Here is an 8,741-nt window from a genome sequence, read left to right as displayed (position 1 = left end):
CTTTCCAGAGGTCACTCAAGATAATGATGATGACGAAGTGAAAGATATCTTTGACTCCTTCAGGAACAATTACAAGGACTTACATGATTATCATGAGGTGTTAAATGATATCATTTCTACTGTGTCTGTTGCTGTGCTTCCCAGAAGAGGATGGATGGTAAACATGTCATTTGAGCTACAAAGAGAAGGCCATGGACTCAAGCATGTGTCAAGTCAGTTTCTCAGAGATCTATCTTTAACTGAGTTGTTTGTGGTAAGAAATAAGATCATCTCAACCGGCAGAAAGCATAATGAAGTATTCAGAGATATGGTGGAAGAATGGATCACTGATATTGGAGTTGAAATTCATGACAAACCTTCAGTTATCAAGTATTTCAAGGATGGTATGATTCAGAGTATTGGACTCACTGATGAAGCATTGTCAACATACAATCCTCGTATACTGAAATATCTGGAAACTCAAGTCAGGGAGAAGTGCTCAAGGACTAGCAAGGGAAGACTAACTGCAGAACTGCTATATGCCTATCGTCTAAACTTTGCTGCTCTGAGAGACTTAGACTTATCAGCAATCATTCGTCAACCACCATATCCACTGCCTCCACTCAATCCTGAAATTCCTGAAAATCCAAAAGCACCTGTTGTAACTTACAATCCTACTTCTGTGATATTCAAGAAGAAGAAAGACTCTGAAGCCATTGCTATACCACTGACAGAAATTGGAAAATTCTCTTCCAAAAGAATCATTCGTGCTGTTGCTGCTGTCAAGTTATCAGTTGTGAAAGAAGACAAGAGTGTGCTCAAAGATTTGATTGATCTTCTAGAGATAAGAAAAGCTGTAGAGACTGTCCATAACACTTCAAGGGTTCGTGCTCATCCATCAAGAATCATCATGAAAATTGAAGGAATGGAGATGAATGTCACCTTTAAGAAGTTGAAGAAAATGGTTCATGTCCAGACATTAGAGAAGATGAAGAAGAATCTAGAGCAACCTCCACCTGAGAACACACTGGAGCAAGTGGCACTGAGTACCATCACTGCTAGGATTGAAGAAATTGAGAGCAAGCTCACTCAGAAGAAAGAGGAGGAAGCTGCAAAGAGAAAAGCAGAGCAGAAGCTGATTAATGCAAGAGCCAAGAAACCAAGGAAAGATTAGTTCAGGCTACAGGAACAAATGGCTGCTTGTATTTACTTTTGAATTCTGGAAAATGTAAAATATAATCCAGACTGTACTTAGTATTATTTCCTGTTTAAATTAGTATGCTTTCTCATTGTGTCAGTTGAGTTATCCTCTTAAAGGATTTGCTTGTCGAACTCTAACAATCAAATAGGGGGAGATTGTAAAGCATAATGTAACGTAACTGTAATTACGATAACTCAACACAACAAAAGACAGGAAACAATACGTAAGTATAATACAGGAATCTACAGGTTGGAGATTCGATACGAATAGACAAAGTCAATCAAGATATCTGAGACGAGCATCCGTCCACTGGAAGAAGTTCATTTACATGTTCAAGCCTCAGTGAAGAATAAAGTTCTATATGTTTCTGCTATCAAGATTGCCTGAAGATCAAGTATCAAAGACCAGAAGATTCCAGTATATTTAATTTGATTATTTATAATCAAATTTATCGAAGCAACATCTAACCCGGAATGACTGATCAAGTATATTATCAAGCAAAAGAATACAAGGGATTATTTCAGTTCGAGTCGTTCGTGAACCAGACCAGTGCACAGGACGTCAGGACATACGAAAGTATTCAGTGGATTCGATCAACGAATTAATTAATCAAGTCAATCGAGCTGCTCCTGGATTTATTGCCAAAAGACATTTTAATTAGATATATATGTATATATATATTAATTGTGAATTATTTGAATTTAAATAATTCAAATAATTAATTTATCACAATTAGTTAAATATATATATATATGTATATATTTAATTCGTGCAAAATGGAATGACTTGAGAAAATTCTCTAAGTCATTGCACTGTGTAAGAGTTGAGGCGCAAGGTTTGACTAAAGTCAAAACCTGCGCTTCTCCTCTTCACAGTATAAGTCTGATTAGAAGAATTTCTAAGTCACTATATAAGTGTGACCACTGATGGAGCGCAACCTTTGACCAAGTCAAAGGTTGCGACCCTAAATCTTGTCCCAGGCGCAACTTCCCTCAAATTCCTTCTAAGTCATACAGGGGAACACTCTAGTGAAGGCGCAATGTTTGACCGTGTCAAAGCGCAAGGTTTGACTTAGTCAAAACTTGCGCTTGACACTGAATCAACTCTGTGGCCAAGTAAAAAATTCTATCTCAAGTCACAGGGGTGTACTGATAAGCGCCATGTTTGACTAAGAGGGGCGCCATGTTTGACCACACACTTACAGGCGCAACTTTGATACATATCTTGGAGTTAGATTTATTTTTTATAAATCGAATCCGTCCAGGACGAACTCAAGTCGTCCAGGACGAACTCGTTAACCATGGTTAGTTGTTGGAAAGCCTATAAATAGAGGTTAATGTTTTCATTTGAAAACAACTACACACTTTGTAAGTGCACACACTATACACATTCTCGAGAGTTAAATTAGAAGATCATATTTATCGAGAGTTTGTAATAGAGTGTTTGTAGTCTCTGCAGCCGACACTTGTGTTGGAATTTGTAGCACCCGAGGATTATTTCTAATATAAGAATATTCCCCAACTTGCTGGAGTTATTTATTTACGATTGATTTAACATGGACTGAAACAAAGATTATCCGCAATTAAATTAAATCGAAGAAAATTGGTACGACGTATTCAACCCCCCCCTTCTACATCTGATTGGACCTAACAATATTTTCAAGAAATTCCCGTGTACTAACCCCTTTGAGAATTCGTTAAAAACTCGAAATTCATTATATCAGCTACGATTCAGTCCTGACTGCCCCAAATATGGTCATGACCAAATCCATATATCTATAGGGACCCATTTATGTGAAAATATCAAACGAAACTTCCCGGTGAAATTTTCATGAAATTCCAGTGTACTAACCCCTTTGAGAATTCGTCAAAAACTCGAACTTCATTATATCTGCTCCAATTCAGTCCCGAATGCCCCAAAAATGGTCGTGACCAAATTCATATATTTATAGGAACCCATTTATGTGAAAATATCAAAAGAATCTGCCCGGGGATATTTTCAAGAAATTCCCGTGTACTAACCCCTTTGAGAATTCGTCAAAAACTCGAATTTCGTTATACCTGCTCCGATTCAGTACCGATTGCCCCAAATATGGTCGTGACCAAATTCATATATCCTTAGGGACCCATTTATGTGAAAATATAAAAAGAAACTTCCCGGTGAAATTTTCATGAAATTCCTGTGTACTAACCCCCCTATGAGAATTCGTCAAAAAATCGAACTTCGTTATATCTGCTCCGATTCAGTCCCGATTGCCCCAAATATGGTCGTGACCAAATTCATATATCCATAGGGACCCATTTATGTGAAAATATCAAAAGAAACCTCCCGGTGTAATTTTCATGAAATTCCCGTGTACAAACCCCTTTGAGAATTCGTCAAAAAATCGAACTTCATTATATCTGTTCTGATTCAGTCTCGACTGCCTCAAATATGGTCGTGACCAAATTCATATATCCATAGGAACCCATTTATGTGAAAATATCAAAAGAATCTGCCCGGGGATATTTTCAAGAAATTCCCGTGTACTAATAATCCCTTTGAGAATTCGTCAAAAAATCGAACTTTATTATATCTGCTCCGATTCAGTCCCGACTGCTCCAAATATGGTCGTGACCAAATTCATATATCCATAGGGACCTATTTATGTGGAAATATAAAAAAACTGCCCAGGGATATTTTCATGAAATTCTCGTGTACTAACCCCTTTGAGAATTCGTCAAAAAATCGAACTTCGTTATATCTACTCTGATTCAGTCCCGACTGCCTCAAATATGGTCGTGACCAAATTCATATATCCATTGGAACCCATTTATGTGAAAATATCAAAAGAATCTGCCCGGGGATATTTTCAAGAAATTCCCGTGTACTAACCCCTTTGAGAATTCGTTAAAAACTCGAAATTCATTATATCAGCTACGATTCAGTCCTGACTGCCCCAAATATGGTCATGACCAAATTCATATATCTATAGGGACCCATTTATGTGAAAATATCAAACGAAACTTCCCGGTGAAATTTTCATGAAATTCCAGTGTACTAACCCCTTTGAGAATTCGTCAAAAACTCGAACTTCGTTATATCTGTTCTGATTCAGTCTCGACTACCTTAAATATGGTCGTGACCAAATTCATATATCCATAGGAATCCATTTATGTGAAAATATCAAAAGAATCTGCCCGGGGATATTTTCAAGAAATTCCCGTGTACTAACCCTTTTGAGAATTCGTCAAAAAATAGAACTTCATTATATCTGCTCCGATTCAGTCCCGACTGTCCTAAATATGGTCGTGACCAAATTCATATATCCATAGGGACCCATTTATGTGAAAATATCAAAACAAACTTCCCGGTGTAATTTTCATGAAATTCCCGTGTACTAACCCCTTTGAGAATTCGTCAAAAAATCGAACTTCATTATATCTACTCTGATTCAGTCCCGACTGCCTCAAATATGGTCGTGACCAAATTCATATATCCATTGGAACCCATTTATGTGAAAATATCAAAAGAATCTGCCCGGGGATATTTTCAAGAAATTCCCGTGTACTAACCCCTTTGAGAATTCGTCAAAAAATAGAACTTCATTATATCTGCTCCGATTCAGTCCCGACTGCCCCAAATATGGTCGTGAACAAATTCATATATCCATAGGGACCCATTTATGTGAAAATATCAAAAGAAACTTCCCGGTGTAATTTTCATGAAATTCCCGTGTACTAACCCCTTTGAGAATTCATCAAAAAATCGAACTTCATTATATCTGCTCCGATTCAGTCTCGGCTGCCTCAAATATGGTCGTGACCAAATTCATATATCCATAGGGACCCATTTATGTGAAAATATCAAAAGAATCTGCCCGGGGATATTTTCAAGAAATTCCCGTGTACTAATAATCCCTTTGAGAATTCGTCAAAAAATCGAACTTTATTATATCTGCTCCGATTCAGTCCCGACTGCCCCAAATATGGTCGTGACCAAATTCATATATCCATAGGGACCTATTTATGTGGAAATATAAAAAAACTGCCCAGGGATATTTTCATGAAATTCCCGTGTACTAACCCCTTTGAGAATTCGTCAAAAAATCGAACTTCATTATATCTGTTCTGATTCAGTCTCGACTGCCTCAAATATGGTCGTGACCAAATTCATATATCCATAGGAACCCATTTATGTGAAAATATCAAAAGAATCTGCCCGGGGATATTTTCAAGAAATTCCCGTGTACTAATAATCCCTTTGAGAATTCGTCAAAAAATCGAACTTTATTATATCTGCTCCGATTCAGTCCCGACTGCCCCAAATATGGTCGTGACCAAATTCATATATCCATAGGGACCTATTTATGTGGAAATATAAAAAAACTGCCCAGGGATATTTTCATGAAATTCCCGTGTACTAACCCCTTTGAGAATTCGTCAAAAAATCGAACTTCATTATATCTACTCTGATTCAGTCCCGACTGCCTCAAATATGGTCGTGACCAAATTCATATATCCATTGGAACCCATTTATGTGAAAATATCAAAAGAATCTGCCCGGGGATATTTTCAAGAAATTCCCGTGTACTAACCCCTTTGAGAATTCGTTAAAAACTCGAAATTCATTATATCAGCTACGATTCAGTCCTGACTGCCCCAAATATGGTCATGACCAAATTCATATATCTATAAGGACCCATTTATGTGAAAATATCAAACGAAACTTCCCGGTGAAATTTTCATGAAATTCCAGTGTACTAACCCCTTTGAGAAATCGTCAAAAACTCGAACTTCGTTATATCTGTTCTGATTCAGTCTCGACTACCTTAAATATGGTCGTGACCAAATTCATATATCCATAGGAACCCATTTATGTGAAAATATCAAAAGAATCTGCCCGGGGATATTTTCAAGAAATTCCCGTGTACTAACCCCTTTGAGAATTCGTCAAAAAATAGAACTTCATTATATCTGCTCCGATTCAGTCCCGACTGTCCTAAATATGGTCGTGACCAAATTCATATATTCATAGGGACCCATTTATGTGAAAATATCAAAACAAACTTCCCGGTGTAATTTTCATGAAATTCCCGTGTACTAACCCCTTTGAGAATTCGTCAAAAAATCGAACTTCATTATATCTGCTCTGATTCAGTCTCGGCTGCCTCAAATATGGTCGTGACCAAATTCATATATCCATAGGGACCCATTTATGTGAAAATATCAAAAGAATCTGCCCGGGGATATTTTCAAGAAATTCCCGTGTACTAATAATCCCTTTGAGAATTCGTCAAAAAATCGAACTTTATTATATCTGCTCCGATTCAGTCCCGACTGCCCCAAATATGGTCGTGACCAAATTCATATATCCATAGGGACCTATTTATGTGGAAATATAAAAAAACTGCCCAGGGATATTTTCATGAAATTCCCGTGTACTAACCCCTTTGAGAATTCGTCAAAAAATCGAACTTCATTATATCTGTTCTGATTCAGTCTCGACTGCCTCAAATATGGTCGTGACCAAATTCATATATCCATAGGAACCCATTTATGTGAAAATATCAAAAGAATCTGCCCGGGGATATTTTCAAGAAATTCCCGTGTACTAATAATCCCTTTGAGAATTCGTCAAAAAATCGAACTTTATTATATCTGCTCCGATTCAGTCCCGACTGCCCCAAATATGGTCGTGACCAAATTCATATATCCATAGGGACCTATTTATGTGGAAATATAAAAAAACTGCCCAGGGATATTTTCATGAAATTCCCGTGTACTAACCCCTTTGAGAATTCGTCAAAAAATCGAACTTCATTATATCTACTCTGATTCAGTCCCGACTGCTTCAAATATGGTCGTGACCAAATTCATATATCCATTGGAACCCATTTATGTGAAAATATCAAAAGAATCTGCCCGGGGATATTTTCAAGAAATTCCCGTGTACTAACCCCTTTGAGAATTCGTTAAAAACTCGAAATTCATTATATCAGCTACGATTCAGTCCTGACTGCCCCAAATATGGTCATGACCAAATTCATATATCTATAGGGACCCATTTATGTGAAAATATCAAACGAAACTTCCCGGTGAAATTTTCATGAAATTCCAGTGTACTAACCCCTTTGAGAATTCGTCAAAAACTCGAACTTCGTTATATCTGTTCTGATTCAGTCTCGACTACCTTAAATATGGTCGTGACCAAATTCATATATTCATAGGAACCCATTTATGTGAAAATATCAAAAGAATCTGCCCGGGGATATTTTCAAGAAATTCCCGTGTACTAACCCCTTTGAGAATTCGTCAAAAAATAGAACTTCGTTATATCTGCTCCGATTCAGTCCCGATTGCCCCAAATATGGTCGTGACCAAATTCATATATCCATAGGGACCCATTTATGTGAAAATATCAAAAGAAACCTCCCGGTGTAATTTTCATGAAATTCCCGTGTACTAACCCCTTTGAGAATTCGTCAAAAAATCGAACTTCATTATATTTGTTCTGATTCAGTCTCGACTGCCTCAAATATGGTCGTGACCAAATTTATATATCCATAGGAACCCATTATGTGAAAATATCAAAAGAATCTGCCCGGGGATATTTTCAAGAAATTCCCGTGTACTAATAATCCCTTTGAGAATTCGTCAAAAAATCGAACTTTATTATATCTGCTCCGATTCAGTCCCGACTGCCCCAAATATGGTCGTGACCAAATTCATATATCCATAGGGACCTATTTATGTGGAAATATAAAAAAACTGCCCAGGGATATTTTCATGAAATTCCCGTGTACTAACCCCTTTGAGAATTCGTCAAAAAATCGAACTTCATTATATCTACTCTGATTCAGTCCCGACTGCCTCAAATATGGTCGTGACCAAATTCATATATCCATTGGAACCCATTTATGTGAAAATATCAAAAGAATCTGCCCGGGGATATTTTCAAGAAATTCCCGTGTACTAACCCCTTTGAGAATTCGTTAAAAACTCGAAATTCATTATATCAGCTACGATTCAGTCCTGACTGCCCCAAATATGGTCATGACCAAATCCATATATCTATAGGGACCCATTTATGTGAAAATATCAAACGAAACTTCCCGGTGAAATTTTCATGAAATTCCAGTGTACTAACCCCTTTGAGAATTCGTCAAAAACTCGAACTTCATTATATCTGCTCCGATTCAGTCCCGAATGCCCCAAATATGGTCGTGACCAAATTCATATATTTATAGGAACCCATTTATGTGAAAATATCAAAAGAATCTGCCCGGGGATATTTTCAAGAAATTCCCGTGTACTAACCCCTTTGAGAATTCGTCAAAAACTCGAATTTCGTTATACCTGCTCCGATTCAGTACCGATTGCCCCAAATATGGTCGTGACCAAATTCATATATCCTTAGGGACCCATTTATGTGAAAATATCAAAAGAAACTTCCAGGTGAAATTTTCATGAAATTCCTGTGAACTAACCCCCCTTTGAGAATTCGTCAAAAAATCGAACTTCGTTATATCTGCTCCGATTCAGTCCCGATTGCCCCAAATATGGTCGTGACCAAATTCATA

This window comes from Daucus carota, chromosome 3, assembly GCF_001625215.2.
Source record: "Daucus carota subsp. sativus chromosome 3, DH1 v3.0, whole genome shotgun sequence".
NCBI classification, from domain to species: domain Eukaryota; kingdom Viridiplantae; phylum Streptophyta; class Magnoliopsida; order Apiales; family Apiaceae; genus Daucus; species Daucus carota.
Note: the sequence above shows the minus strand (reverse complement) of the source record.